At 37.5% G+C, this 16,522-nt stretch overlaps 1 long non-coding RNA gene across 1 annotated transcript; it reads left to right on the top strand.

Moving 5' to 3' along the window:
- The first annotated feature begins 3,280 nt into the window (after positions 1–3,280).
- LOC311075812 lies at positions 3,281–15,968 on the top strand. Its single transcript, XR_014604582.1, has 3 exons — positions 3,281–3,312; positions 3,623–3,689; positions 15,343–15,968. It is a non-coding gene; the product is annotated as an uncharacterized lncRNA (long non-coding RNA).
- Positions 15,969–16,522: the final 554 nt, after the last annotated feature.

Here is a 16,522-nt window from a genome sequence, read left to right as displayed (position 1 = left end):
GAGTGCTGATGGACACGTGAGAGCAGAGGTTCATATACATTCCACATACTTTGCACAGGCTGTATTTAGCATGTCTTGAAATTTTTCGGATTGTGTTTTGTTCACTGGGAATTAAGCAATATGAAGTTTGTTCATCTCTCTCCAAGCATCATTAAAACATATTTCAAAAGAGACACTTTAATTTTGTGAATCAATTTTGTATGTTAGTTTCTCTGCTGTGTGAGAATAATTAACGTTCAGCAGTACTTGAGGCAGGTGTATTGGAGTATATGTGATTTTATTATTTGACCCCTTGGTGGCGCTGTTTAACACCAAATTGTCTATGTAAAAGATATCTGTAATTTGCCCATATTTATTGAGTAAATTAATTTTTAACAGTTATCTGATTTATTGCTAAGTAACGTTATCAGGATACCTCATACACACTGTCATATGGACCCAAAACTACATGAACATTAAAATAAAGGCAAATGCTTCTGAAACGGTTTTACCAAAATAGAAAAATACATGTTTATAGAAATGCATCCAATTATTGTTTGAATCTTTTTACAGCTTCAACACACTGACTGCACTATTCAGCCTATCAGAATCACAAACAAAAGCCTTATTTTTTGTTGTGCATGATATTATGTGAAGTAAAACAATAATTTACCAAAGAGATAAGAACTTGTTAGGCAGAACCTAAGTGCAGATTTATTAAACAAGGACAAAAAAGTCCAATATACTGTACAGGAAAAATATTAGAACTATATGACTAACAACTACCAAGGGACTTATGAGCACAAAAAACATACACAGTAAAAGACACTAAAATCTGCAGAAATCTTTCAATAATTTGTCAGACATATATATATATATATATATATATATATATATAGAGAGAGAGAGAGAGAGAGAGAGAGAGAGAAATAAGGCCTAAATATTAACATGTAAATTGACGTAATTTTTCTCTGCACAAATATTTTTAAAACAGCACAACAATTTGGCTACATTCCAATATTTAGGAAGGCTTTTGTCAAACTCACATATTGTAACAAAAATGTGTGTGTGTATTGTGAGTGTGGGAAGAGCAGGACAATGTTTTCAGCAGTATCTCTCCCACATAAAGACTGAACAGCATCAAATATGTCATCATCACCAGACACACTGCATGTTTTTCATTGATCCCTTCTGCAGATTCACTTCAACTAAGGAAACTCTTAGCAATGAACACATTATTGCTTCACTGAACACAATGATTATATTTGTAGCACTATGTCACAGAAGCACACATTCAGAGTCCACTTTTCATGTATCCCAGAGCTCATTGTTTTTCTCCATCTCTCTTCTTGATGTTTTCCAGTATTTCAGCTTTTCCAGGCTCATTTATTTCCTTCAGTTTCTCAATCAGAGAATCAATGTGCTGAAGTGTGAGCAGAGAATCAGTGTTGAGTGCGATCATCTGCAAAATTTCCACACAGTGAAAAGCTTCAATCACCTGCTTTATTTTCTCTTTCTCTAATTCTTGCAGTTCTTCTTTCAGCTTCTGGACCAAAGACTCACCATCTCCAATACTGTCTTCATATTTCTTCTTTAACTCTTCATTTGTCCTCTTCTCTTTCTTTGTCTTTGTTACATATATTTTTGCTTCTCTGACGTGTTTGCTGAAGTGGCATTTATTTGTGCACACTGTACAGTAATTATCTTTCATCACACTGCACCATGAGAGATTTATGATCCACCAGCATCCTGGATAATGACAGTTCTCCTCACAGACGCTGCAGCACACCGCCACACTGGCTTTAGAGCGATCAATATCAACCTTCTCTTTATAGGGCACTTCAACTTCATACTCAAAGATCTTATTGTTTTTGACATGTTCCTTGTTCTTCTCCAGAGCTTCTTGAGTTTGTTTCAGCTCCTTTAGCTTTAGTTCTATCAGTTGAACACGTTTTTTTAGATTAGAGATTTCTGCCTCCAGCTGTTTCCGTTTCTGTAAAACATCTTGAGTCATCTTCAGGGATTTTGGTTTTATGCTTTTAAGAAATTTGAAAAAATCAGTAATTTCTTCAAAACTCAGATTCCATGATTGTTTCAGCATTATATTTTCTTCATCAGCAGCTTCTGACTGACAGTTGTCAAACAGGAAAAACACTGGCTGATTCTTGTCATTCACTGCACACTTGATTTTATCCTCTTTAACAGCCGTCAGGGCAGATTTAGGGATAGCGCCACGAGAGTGTGTGAAGAGCAAGACAATGTTTTCAGCAATATCTCTTCCAAATAATGACTGAACAGCATCAAATATGTACATTTCTCTGTCAGAGAGTCGATTCTGTGTTGCTTTAATCACCAGACACACTGCATGTATTTCATGAATCTCTTCTGCAGATTTACTTAAACTAAGCAAACTCTCAGCGATTTCTTTATCTTTCTCAATTCCACGTGTGTCTCCATATCCTGGTGTGTCGATGATTGTTAAATCAGTTGGACTCTCTTGTAGATAAAACCCATAAACAGTGGTGATGGAGGTCTGACTGTGAGCTGATGTTCGGTCACTCTGATCATCTGTGATCTCAAACCAAACCTTGTCTTCTCTCTTCACATCTAAGTTGTAGTTGATCATAGTGTTGATTAGTTTTGTTTTTATGCCTGTTTCTCCCACTATCAGAATGGTTTTATGGGGTTTGTTTTTGTCTCTCTCTCCAAAGGTCATTTTTCTATATGGTTCAGATTGATCATGAGAGCCTGTTGTTGGTGTCAGATGGTATCGAATGGGAGTCCCCTCCTCAATTACACTACTTTGCTTGATGATTGCATTTTACTAATTTAATAAATGATGATCTTTACAACAGAACTGAATCAACACTGAACTGACTTCAGCTGAACAATGATTTTCTTCTAGAGCTGCTGTTCAGCTGAAATGAACTCTGTTTGCATATTTTTTCTGTTATCACTGCAAAGCTGCTTTGAAACAGCTGTACATTGATGTTTAGTTGCTTTGGAATTCTGGATTGTGTTCCTGAAGGTCGAGAGCATAGTGCTCAGAGTAGAGCATAGTGCTTGCAAACCAGAGCCTGGTTTTGTTTTCTAGCAAATTCATGAATTGATAATGTATATACCACATTTAATTGAATGCCATCATATCTTCTCTTATTCAACAGAAAATAGTGGGGATATATTGCCTATGCCAGGAGTGATTTTACACTTTCTTGCAAATCATGTGACCTTCAAAAAATGGGCGTTAGCCAGTGTATAAATACAACTGTTTCTTCCTGTCTGCAAGTACCTGAAGTGAGTTAGACAAAGAAGCACTTGAACACAGGTAATATTGTAAGTAAATGTGTATTGCTATTCAATAGACAATGTATCTCAGTGTAGTAATGTTACAATAATATTTACTATCTAAAATTTTGAGTACTGTATATATTGTAGATCTTTGTTAATACATAGTGCTTATAAATATAGGAATAGGACGAAATATATATATATATATATATATATATATATTTTTTTTTATGTTCCCAATACCTTTTTTTTTTTAAAACAATATAAATTCTGTTTACAGAAATTACTGTTTAATTTATGTCTTTGTGAACTGTTGATTGTTGTAAAAAAATTTACGTGTATTTTCTTTCTTTAGCAATAAATTGCTTGGGAACTTGAAGGACTTCGAACCTGGGACAAGTCAAAACAAATTCTAATGAAAAGTAAGAATACTACGCTCTGTCATTTTATGTGTGCAGACTTTAAGGCAGATAAAAGTAAAGTCACAATACCCAAAAACCAGACAATTATTCCAAATGGCTGTAGCTTTCCAAGTCTTCTTTGTGCGAGGAACAGACTAAAATTTGATCATTGTCCCTATTTTCCATCATGTTAAAATAACTGCATACACATAATAGCTTTGATGTCAAATGTCATTGGCTTTTACATGTGTCATGACTGATTTTGACATGTTAAAGTTTGGATTTATATGACTGACAGAGAGATTTTCAGCTGATTTCAGCAAAGTTTTACTCTTCACATAAAGCTATCATGCACTGCATTTCATGTATTCTGAAGCAACAACTCATTTGGAATACCTTTATAGTGACTTTAAAAAAAAGTCATTTTGTGGAATAAATTGTTGTGTCTATACTTTTTGTTGTGACTATAAATCTGTGCGTTTTAGCACATTCAGCTCTTGGACAAGTCACAGTACTCTCGCCTTGGGAGTGAGAACAGGTTGTTTATATTGCTGAAAGCTTAGCATCTGATATAATCATAATTATAGATCACTGTTGACTGGACTGCAAATACGTATGTCAAATCTGATATTGAAAAAAGTACACAGTGTCAGGTCAGCAAACTACAATTCACAGCATGCATCTCAGCCTTCAAACATGGCTGCCTCGGACTCAGCTCTCTAAATCACCGGACTTCTGATTACACACACAAAATGTTGCTTTTGTAACTCTGATATCATGTTTTTGTGTATACATTATGTGAGAATATTTAGAAATATTCTGACATATGGCAGGGTGTATGGGATATATTATTATTGTTGTATTTCTAAAAACAACAATCTTAAATAAATGTCTGGATTAAAAATAAAAGGTAAACATGTAATTTGGATGGAATTAAATGAGTACTTGCCCAAAGCTAGGCACTGAAGTTCGAGGGTTAGGGAGGAGCTAGGAAGGCATGGTACGACATGATGGATTCCGGTGCAAAGTTAGTTTTTTTTAACAATAGTAGTGCAAAGTACCACTTAAAAAAAAAAAAGTACATACACAGTGTTAGAGACAGCACATTCACTTTGCGGGCCAAACACAAAGGAAAAGAGCAGCCAAAATGGTACAGCTTAAATAATTTTGGACTCTTGTAACAGAGCAGTTTCCCCACTCACCTTAACCACATGAACACTTTGGTTAAATAAGTAATTTTCCAGACAGACAGATATGGGGACAACATATTTAACAGGGTAACCTTATTCCAACAATGCACATTATATCAGTGACATTAAAACAATCACTTCTTTTTACCTAGCCAAATAAACACACTAAATACAGTAATAAGTAAACTATTTCAATAATAAACATACATTAAACAAACAAACAAACAAACAAACATCAAAACTACAACATGTGAAGCACTAGGGTTGCGTAAAATGGTATGACCACTGCTATCATTACCGCGTTCCAGGTTACGTGCGCTACCAAACGAACTAGGACACAGCAGAATCAACAGTAAAACTGTACATCATAAATGACCAATAAACACTCTGTAAAAACTAGTGATGGTGAAATGAAGCTTTGCAATACACTGAAGCTTTCCCCTCAACTGTATCATAAAATGGTTCATTACTTGAAACTTTTCAACATGGTGCACTCTAACAACATCTTGTGGTCAAAAGGTGGAAAATCTGTATTTTGCGTCCCAGATGACACTGTTGTTTTTGATTGTTTCAAATAATAATTCAGATTGTGTTACGAAAACCATATAAGGCAAGGCAAATATTTAATCTATATAAATAATAGTCTTTCATGTGTCATTACTTATGTCTTACATTACTAATAGTCTTAAAATACATTATTGTATTAATAAATGTGAGTCTGTTTGTGAATAAATGTATGAAAAAAATACATTTAAAAATTAATAAAGTAACCAATTGTGTACTGTAGAGTTGTACAGTAGGCTGTAGCAGTTTTTAGGGATCTACTTCGATCAACACAGACAGCCTTATTTACATGCAGTAGACTTTTTCCTAAGCCTTAAACCTATGAGTTAATAGACAAGGCTCATCTAGGAATATTATGATAAAAATAAATTAAGATTATTGTTGAATAATCTTAATTCAGTTAAAGTGCTTGTGAAATGGGGATTAATACTGAAATTGAACATGAACAAAACTACTCATGTAAATATTTGTATTATAAGTACATTTTTATCAAAGAAGCGAATGACAGGGGTTCGTACTGACGTAACCTCGGTTCCCTGAGATAACGGGGATGAGCATTGCGTCAATGTTTTGACGCATATGGGGAAACTCCGGTTTCTTTAAATACTTAAGGTTGATTGGTTCACGTCTGTGCACCTGCACAGACAAATGGCTTTTCAAAACGCCAAAACAGACAGGGCCGACTGCCCATTTAAGTCGCTTGGGACCAGAGCCTGTGAGTATGATATCTCCTAGAAAAACCTCTGAGGGTGGAGACTGATTAGGCAGAAAAAATCTGTGCCTAAAGGGATGTCTAGGTTATAGAACCTGATAAAGGTGGACGCCGAGGACCAGCCAGCCACCACACAGATGTCAGCAATGGATATTCCACTAGACCAGGGCCAAGAGGAGGCCATTCCCCTGTTGGAATAGACCCTCACCCCAATAGGACACTGCAAGTCCAAGGACTTGTAAGCTAGTGCTATCGCATCCAGTATCCAATGGCACAGTCTTTGCTTCTTGACTGGCAGCCCTATAGAAAATGGGTGTGGTGTCTGTTCACCCTTAGCAGAGGGAAGAGCAGAGAGTGAGATGACTTGTGTCCTAAAGGGTGTGTAAAGTCTGCATGTAAAGGCACCTAGTAGAAGGTAGGGAGGCGTGAAGGCTCCTGTAGAGAGGCCATAGGTGGAGGCTCCACAACTTGGATTAGGAATGCCAGATTGACCCCTCTGTTTTGGAAAGGAGGTCCCTTCTCAGCGGGATTAGCCAAGGTTCTGCAAAACACTGCTGGTTCTGCCAGAGTGGTGCCAGGAGTAAGACTGAGCATCTGTCGTCCCTGATTCGGCTGATGACCTGAGGGAGCAGTGCTACCAGAGGGAAGGCATAAGAGCGCAGAGTGGGCCACCTGTGGGCTAATGTGTCCTTTTCCCTCGAAAAGAATATCGGCCAGTGGGTGTTCTCTTTCGATGCAAAGAGATCCGCTCCAAATCATGCAGACTGTCTGGGGGTGGAGTCTCCATTCCCCTGGAGGCAGTCAGCTCCAGGACAGAATATCTGCTCCCGTAATCAGCCCTGCGACTCTATTGTTTCTTCTTCTTAGGCTCCTGAGAGAGAGAGAACAGTGGAGAATGAGGGGCGGTCTTTTCTTTAGAGAAAGCGGTCCACTAGTGCAGTTAGAGCGTCAGACTTTGATGAATGCAGCTTGGAATCAGCGAAGCCCCGGCAAGCGATGTGCTCAGAGGTGCAGTGTTTTGAAACAAATGCTGGCAGAAATATGCTCTTTTAGTGTGAAATGTGAAGTGCAGTGGAGAAGCGGCATTCTCAGCTGGCGAGTTGTCAGCGCTGTTCTCTTTCCCGCAGTGCAAGCAGCTGGTACCAGTGAGTGCAGTCACGGCATTGGTGAGTCCCAGACAACCAATGCTCTCTGTGAGCTCGCCGAGCTACAATCTGTTAAAGTTGGGACTTGTTTCTCCTCTCATGCTCCAATCCCTTATGGTGTACCCAAAGGTTCCATTTTGGGTCCTCTTCTTTTTCTCTATATATGCTTTCACTAGGTTATATTATTCAGAGACACAATTTATCGTACCACTTCTATGCCAATGACACTCAGCTCTATTTTCCTGTCTAAAATAATAACTGTTCTGTGTCTAGCCTGTTTGACTGTCTGCGTGGCAAAATGTTGGATGGACATGAATTTCTTACAGCTAAACAACAATAAAACTGAAATTATTATTTTTGCCCTGTCAGCTATGACCTCTGACATAGTCAATCAGCTTAGTTCACTCTCTTCAAATGTTTACGATTGTGTCAAAAAACTTGGTGTCAATTTGATTCTACTTTGACTTTTGATAAGCAAATTAGTGCTGTTGTAAAAAGCAGTTTCTTTCAGCTAAGATCTATTGCCAAAATCAAATTGATGCTTTCTAAGACAGGCCTTGAATCAATTTTTCATGCATTTATTACATCAAAGTTGGACTATTGTAATTCGCTTTACCTGGGCTTGCATAATTCAGCTTTTAATCGCCTTGCAAATGGTTAAAAAACGCAGCAACATTGATTTTAAAAATGTTCTTTTTGCTTTTAAAGCTTTGCATAGACTTGCTCCTCAGTATATCAGTGATCTTCTCTTCCTGTACACTGCCTCAAGATCCTTTCGCTCATTGAATCAATTTCTACTTTCTGTTCCTCGTACACATTATAAAACTAAAGGTGACTGGGCTTTCTTTGGTGACTCTGGCCGTCTCTTTCTCCAGTTTAGATATTCCCTATATATCTGTTTATATTTTTAAATCCTCCTTAAAGACTTATTTGTATTCTTTGTTTTAAAGGGGTGGTAAAACACCTTTTTTTCGAAGGCTTGATTGTGTTTGTGGGGTGCACTGTAACATGTGTTCATGCTTCATTTAAAAAAAAAATCACATTATTTTTCACATATTTTACCTTTATTCTACACTGCTCTGTCCCTCCTTGTATTGTAAAAATGGTCTGATGATTTCCTGGTTCTCTGAAACCCCTCCTTCAAATATAAGCGATGGGCTCTGATTGGTTAGCTTGCCATTTGTGTTGTGATTCGCTAAACGCTGAGTGCACGTTGTTCGGAAACGTCACGCCCCTTACCTTTACCGGTAGTTTGTGCTTCGGTCTATTATAAACAATGGCGTCAATATTGCCATACCAATTTGAGCCCGAATCAGACCCAGAGAATGTTAGTGAAGAGTATCGAGCAGAACCAGTTCAAGAACGGCTGTTAAAGTACGTTTCAGAATGGTATGTTTTTCTATTTTATATTTGTTGTTGTATAACAGAACCATGTTTATCATGGCTATAGATAAACAGGCATGTAGATAAATAATACATAAAAGCTCTAATCAAAGGATAATTTACACTGATCACATAAACGACAACAAACACAAACATTCCAAGTTCGCTGCGCTGATATTAAACAGAAGTTTGTAGGTGTTTGCCGGATAAGTATGAATTAGCATTTAACAAACTGGAGCTGAGCCAAACAGCATTGTCCTTCGTTTACTTCCTTTCTACAACGTACAACTAACAATACAAACTATTACAGGAACACACATCTACGAAAAATAAATCATACTTACAGGTTGTGGCCCGTAAACAACAGCTTCTGTTTTTAAAGTTGGAACTGCTCCATCTTTCAGGGCAAGCAAGTGTGCGAATCCTGCATTGAACTCGCGTAACGTTAGATTGAGGAAGCTTTCCTCCGTAAAATGTGCAACATTCAGATAATAATTATAATTGAGGAAGCTTTCAACATAACAGCGTTTCGACGGCATGGTTTCTCCAAAGCAATATTATAAAATGGCCTCGCCCCCTTTAGGAGGTGTTACCAGAGGAGGGGCTTATGTAAATTTTGGGGTTAGTGATGTCACCAACCCTGAAGGAATGTCGTCGTTCTCTGTAGTCCTTAAAAAATTATTTCTTTAAAAGCAAATATCTTCCTTTGTATTGAACTTTGAGCATCGTAACTTTGCAGATGTTGTTTATGCTCAAACAGCAACATTACACACTAACTAAAGTTAAAAAAGTGAAATCATATTCAACCACCCCTTTAATTAATGGTTGTACATTTTTAATTTGTTCTCATGGTTTGGTCCAGTATTTAAATTAATTTTAATTTTGTCTTATAATACCTGTACAGCACTTTAGTTGCAACATCTGTTGTTTTGAAATGTGCTTTATAAATCAATAAAATAAAATAAAATAAACAATCGTGGCGCAACATTTTGCATCAAACGACACTTCTCTTTTAGAAAGAAAATTTGCTTTTTTGTGCTTTCGCCAGAAAGCCGCAGGGGAGAAGCAGTTGATCCACTGCAGGAGACTTGTTCACAACAGCCATTTGTCTGTGCAGGTGCATAGATGTGAACTTATCAGGCTTTAGTATTCTGAGAAAACGGAGTTTCCCCATATGCGTCAAAACATTGATGCAATGCGAGTGAACCATATCTCAGGGAACGAAGCTTCAGACGTAACATTTCACGTAGTTATGGCAAAAGGAATCAAGCTCAGATACAGTGTTTCAAAGTGAGATGTTTCGTTATATTGATACAAGCTTTGAAGCCTCGGCGCAGAACGTCACATCACTAGTGAAAAACACTAGACTCATCGTGATTATTACACTTCAGCGAGTAACACCTGATAAACAGTAAAAGAAATTAAACTTACGTAATGTTAATGAATGTATGCATTGTGGAGTTTCTAATATCCATAGTAGAGTGTCCTAACCACATATATGTAGACAGAAACTGTGGTGGAAACAGTACTAACAAATTGTTCTTAAAGTAAATGTATTAAGAGTATTATTGCTATTAAGAAATAATTGACTTGAGTAGAAGTACTGAAAAATAATATAACTCAAGTAAGTGTAAAAAAGTAGTTTCCTGAAAAACTACTCAAGTTATACGTTATAAAGTACTTTAGTATTATTTTTCTATTTTTACCCAAAATGAGGCGAAGTTAGCAATTTGGAGCGCTTAATACTCTCATGTAATTTCTGTTTCAATCATACTGGAAGCCAGAGGGCGCCCTCGCACACAACGTTCACAAGTGAGATTCATAGAAGTATTAAACTTATAACGTTCCAGGAAGTCCCTTATATGGACATCAGATATTGCTATAGCTGAATAACATGCAGATAGAGACGTTTTGACTGATGAAACATTAAGACAATAAACACACGATTGTGATGATGATCTGTGATCTGTGTTTTTTGAGTTCTTCATGCTATCTCGGGTATTTTCATAAGAATGATCTATATACAGTATATATATATATATATATATATATATATATATATATATATATATATGGGAGAATTCTATTAGGTTTTTGTTGAGGGAACCAGTGTGATGCTAACTGCCGGTTGGCCTACTAAGTCAGGGTTCCAGACTGCGACCATTTTTTGAGAATGTGCGAATTAAAATTTAATGTGGTCGCATTTGTGCGAGTGTATGGTCATGTACTACTCAGTTAAATTCACGCATGCGCAACAGAACGCCGTTGTATCCGTAACTTATGTTCAAAATGAACGAGTACATCATGAATCCATTTTCCAAACCGTGTTTTTGACTTATCCTGAATCACTACGGTACGCCTATAATAAGTGTTTATATTCGGACTATTTTATCCTGGGGTCGGCTCGGCTGCGGAGTTGCCCAGTGCCTACGTGATGTTGTAAAGTTTTCTTTGTTCGAAGCAGAGACCAGTGAGACAGTCGGGATCACGTTCAAACAGAAGTATTCTTTATTTAGAACTCTGCTGTACGCGGCTGTAGAAACTTCCAACATGAACAGATCTGAGGGAACTTTACATGGTATCTTATAGGCCATTCAGTGGGCTGTCCTTAAAGGTGCTGAACTTACACACAGCCTTAGAGATGACTACTGAATCTAATCATCTAAAGACAATAGAGGCAATTACCCCCAACTGAGATAATGGTACCCCCAAATTGTATAAACAACACATGGTCACGAGAACCAAGACTAGGTAAACATTCACACATAGTTCAACTCTTAGTAGAAAGATCAAAGACTAACAAAACCCCTTCAAAGGAAACTGTTAAATCTAATCAGTAAATGGATGCCCTCATGTTCGCCTTGAATGCCCAATACAGTATAGTTCACCTTAGTTTTTTTATGTGATGTTATGTAGGGAAATAGGATCAGCAGATCTAAAAACATATTCTTAAATTTTAACCCTTAGACATTAACGGAGAGAAGTAGCTCCGGCTACAATGTTCTTCCGCAAGACACTTGCAGTTTATTCATTAACGGTCACCGTGATTTTGCCAAGTAAGACATGTTCCTGGATCAACATATTTTGTTGATCCTGGATTAACATTCCTGCCCCAAAATTTAGTCCTAACCCTATCCCTACCCCTAAACCTAACCCTACCCAAACTTTTCCTTAAAATCTGAGGGAAATGACAGGTGAATAACACTGACTACGTTTACATGCAGCCAATAACCCGTTCAAAACCGGAATATTAGCAATAACCCGGTCGCGCACGGCCATGTAAACACCGGCAAAAACCCGGATATGCTCATATCCCGGTTTTTAAAAACCCGGATATGATCCCTGGGGTACCCCTTTTCTAACCCGAATATTTGGTCATGTAAACGCATATTGGCATATCCCCATCAAAAGGAACATTGATTTGTGTTCTGCGCATGTTCTATTCGCAAGGAATCTTGGTCTTTTGAGTAGAGACGGCGCATACAGAAACCCGCGTGCAGTATACCGGAAGTAAACAAGAAGTAGAGGTAAACATGGCGAGACGCAGCACAGCACCACACTTTTGGAGTGAGAAGGAAAGCGCAAACAAAGGCGATCGCTATCTGCCCCGAACTATTCATTATCCGCGTGCTGCTGCTGCTGCTGCTGTTGTTGTCTTTGGATACAGGAAGAAGAATCGGAAATGACGCATATTGCGTCTTAAGGTTGTCTGTACGTCCAGACGCTAACCGTGCGTCGCCGTTTACATCGGGATATTGCCAATTGATTTCAAATTCCATGTATACAGGAGTAACTCTCTCTGCTCACGCATGTAAACGGGTTATTCCGAATGTTTCAGAAACCCAAATAGTGACCTTAACCCGACCATAACCCGAATATTAACAGCTTGTAAACGTAGTCACTGATGTTGAAGCACCTCACCCTGGTTTTAAGCCTAAACTTGACATAAACTGTAAACTTGTTCCTCAAATCTGATTGGTTGATTGGAAAGTTGTTCCAGGATCAACAAAGATGTTGATCCAGGAACATGTGGTACTTGGTGAAATCACGTTCACCATCACGTAACCCTAACGAACGTACACGTCACACACATTGCACACTGATGGTGATGCACACTGACGCGCCAATTAGGAATTACAAGCCAACGAGCCATCATACAGCCTCAGACACAACTGATGATGAGAGCACAGGTGCGGACAGAGAGGAATCATATAGCAAATATATGTTATGTTTATGTTTTATTATACAAAAAATTAGGGCTGTCAAAATGAACACGTTAATGCATGCGATTCATTTTTTTCAGTTAAACGCGTTAAAAACATTTAACGCAGTTAATGCAGCATCAGATTTTTTCTTTCATCCATTGGCTGCTCTATAGTATTTTATCACGCTATCATTCATTCAAGTGCTAATAAACAATTCAAGCGCGATAAAACGCAAAAATAAGAACTTAAATCTGTACTGGCGGCACGCTGTCTGTAAATCTCCTCTCTGTGTGATGCACACAACACACACACACACAGGACTCAGACAGCGCGCAGCCGCATTGAGTTCTATTTCACGCTTGAACGGACAAAAACACACAAAAATATGCCAAAATGTTCACTTTGTCGAGTATCCTCGTAAGCACAGTATTAAATTAGTTAAAAAGTGTTAAATTAACGCAAAGAGTTGTGACAACATCGGATGCTTGTCAGATCCAGCAGATCCGCATTGTATGCATCAGATCTTAAAGCGACAGCAGCCTAATAAACCCGCTTCTGCGATACATTAATGTAAAAAAATGAAATCAAAGAAAAAAGTCAGAGAAAATTACAGTGAAGACTGAGAGGTGTTTGATAACTTTATTCAATTTATGTATATTTCCTACCTAATAGATCAAGTATTTAAAATATACTGTTTCTACATTAATTTGGAGATTAAATGTAAAATTATTACAATATAAAAATATATGAAAAACTTTAATGTTAAGCGTGATTAATCGTGAATAGGCTAGTTAATTGTTTTAATCGAATGACAGTACTAAATAAAGTACAATCAAACATTAAAAAACATACGTGGTGTTTTTTTGATAGTTATTTTTAATGGTTTTCATTTAAAAGATTAAAACATTTTGCCAACATGAGGTCCTGTGTCACTGTCAGTCTTTTTACATCCGTGCAAAACTAGTGTATGCAGATTAGGACAACCAGGGGTGGCGCTAGGGCTTGAGGGGGCTTAAGCCCCGAATGTTTTTAGTAAAGCCCCGAATATTTTGTTAAATTGTCTTTCTCATAGAGCAAAACAATTAATCAGAAAAACAAATGTGAATAAGATTACAGCGGCCGCGATTACCTAATCATGAAAAGTGCATTTATTTATATTTTTCCCTTTGCATTAAAGGAGTTTACGACGTGTTTTTGCAGCGTTGAGCCAATCACAAACATGTCTGTTGAACGCATCGGCCAATCAGAGGCGTTTAAATGAGTCGCTGTGCTGAAGATGTGTTTTGCGCAAGCTCACCGAGTTCTGCACTTTCGCAAACCTGTCATTATTATTGGCAATAAACATAAGATGCAAATTAGAGATTCACTTGATATTCTTGATGCTGCTCTGATGCACTACATTACACACCGCTCTGTTTGTTGTTAGGAAGACTAAAAGTTCAGTGGTCTAGCTCATCATTGTCAAAATGATTAAAGAAGTGAACGAATGCCTGTTAAAATGTAAGTAGATAAAAATGTAATATTTGACTGTTTTACAATAGAAATGTTCAACTACTGACAGTATCCGGTGACGCAAATTACTCAATTTTATTTATTTATTTATTAAATTTTGCCTTTTTGAATTGAAAATATGCTATAATTTCCTTGATTCATTTAGAGAGAATGCATGTATAATTAAAAATAAAATATTATTTGCAAATGGTTACAATTATTTCACTAATACAACAAGCCTTTCTTTTTCTTTATTCCCTTAAATCGCTTTTATAGTAATTCCTTTAAATAAAAATACCCAATTTTAGTTTGGGCTAAAGCCCCGAATATCCACTGACCTTAGAACCGCCCCTGAGGACAACTATTCATCAGCATGCATTGATTAATTCCATGTTGTAAAAAAACAATTTGGTGCGACCAAATCATGTGCTGGTGCGACCAACTGAGAAAGTTGGTAGCACCAGTGCAACCAGTGGAAAAGTTAGTCTGGAGCCCTGTAAGTGACGTCATACCTGCACCACTCTATTGCCTGGAGCACAGGGCTCTGCCGTGACCGCAGTAGTTTAATAAAGTGCCTGTCAAATGCCAGCTCACCCTATCCACCTTATTTTGCAACGCGGAAGTAAATCTGATGACGTACTTCCTTCTAATGTGTTAGGCTTCCGTTTCGCTAGCCGGAGGGTAGGGAGGAATATTGTGGGAGCAGGCACAAAACACTATGAAACACTGTGATGGTAAATATTTACCACACCCGCAGTGTATAACACATTGGGGGGATGAAATGAAGAAGTGCCCTGACATCTTATGAGAAAAGTTGTCCCTCAGAGACTGGTCTTTGATGCGTGTCTCAGCATCTCATTTAACAAACGCCATCTCTGCAAATGCTGTGAGTTTGGGTTGCTTATAATGTTCATATGGGAACTCAATGTACACCATTTCTTTAGATTTGTTACGTAAATCATCTATAATCCTATGCCAACACAGGAGAATACATAAATGTGAGTCTTTGGTCCAGAAGCTGGAAGAAGAACTGCAAGAATTAGAGAAAGAGAAAATAAAGCTGGTGATTGAAGCTTTTCACTGTGTGGAAACTCTGGAGCTGATCGCACTCAACACTGATTCTCTGATCATACTTCTACATGTTGATTTTCTGGTTGAGAAGCTGAAGGAAATAAATGAGCCTGGAAAAGCTGAAATACTGGAAAACATCAAGAAGAGAGATGGAGAAGAAAAAAACAGAGCACTGGAATACATAAAGAAACTAGGTAAAGAAAAATAATAAAAGTGCACTCTGAAAGTGAAAATATGTGATATAATGCTATTATCATTGTATTCAAAGCTGTTCATATACAGCATTCGTGAGCTTGACAAGAATCTTGGTAAACACTGTCACTTATACATTTTTTTGTGTTGTCTAGAGAATATCTGTGCAGAGACAATAAAACACATTTACATATCAATAATGTATATTAATATTTAGTACTCTGTAAGGTAAGGCCACATTTGCCTCTTGAATAGTGAAAGTCTTTCTTGTGATGCTGTTACACAAATACTGTGTGCGGTCCTCCAGTATTCCCAGGACTAGTTTATGTATTTGTCTTTTTGTCTTTAGTTTCTGAAACTTGGCTTAAACCTTGAAACTTGGCTTAAACCTAATGATTATTTCGGTCTAAATGAGTCTACTCCATCAGGATACTCCTATAAGCACGAACCCCGTCTGATTGGTCGTGGCGGCGGTGTTGCAGCGGTCTATAGAGATATTCTCAATGTTACTCAGAAAACGGGTTATAAGTTTATTTCGTTTGAAATACTTGTACTAAATGTTACGCTCTTAGATGTTAGAAAAAAATCCATATTATCTCTAGCCTTGGCTACCGTATATAGACCGCCTGGGCCTTACGCTGATTTCCTAAAAGAGTTTGCAGATTTTCTCTCAGATCTATTAGTCAATGTCGATAAAGCATTAATTGTTGGAGATTTTAACATACACGTAGATAATCCAAATGATGCGTTAGGGGCTGCGTTTATAGATTTATTAAATTCCTTTGGGGTCAAACAAAACGTCACCGGACCAACTCATCGTCTTAATCACACACTCGATTTAATTATATCATATGGAACCGATCCAACTGATATAGATATCATTCCACAAAGTGATGATGTC

The sequence above is a fragment of the Abramis brama genome (genome assembly GCF_963993115.1).
Source record: "Abramis brama genome assembly, chromosome: 24".
In the NCBI taxonomy this organism is placed as follows: Eukaryota; Metazoa; Chordata; class Actinopteri; order Cypriniformes; family Leuciscidae; genus Abramis; species Abramis brama.
This window is presented reverse-complemented; position numbering and strand designations above follow the sequence as displayed.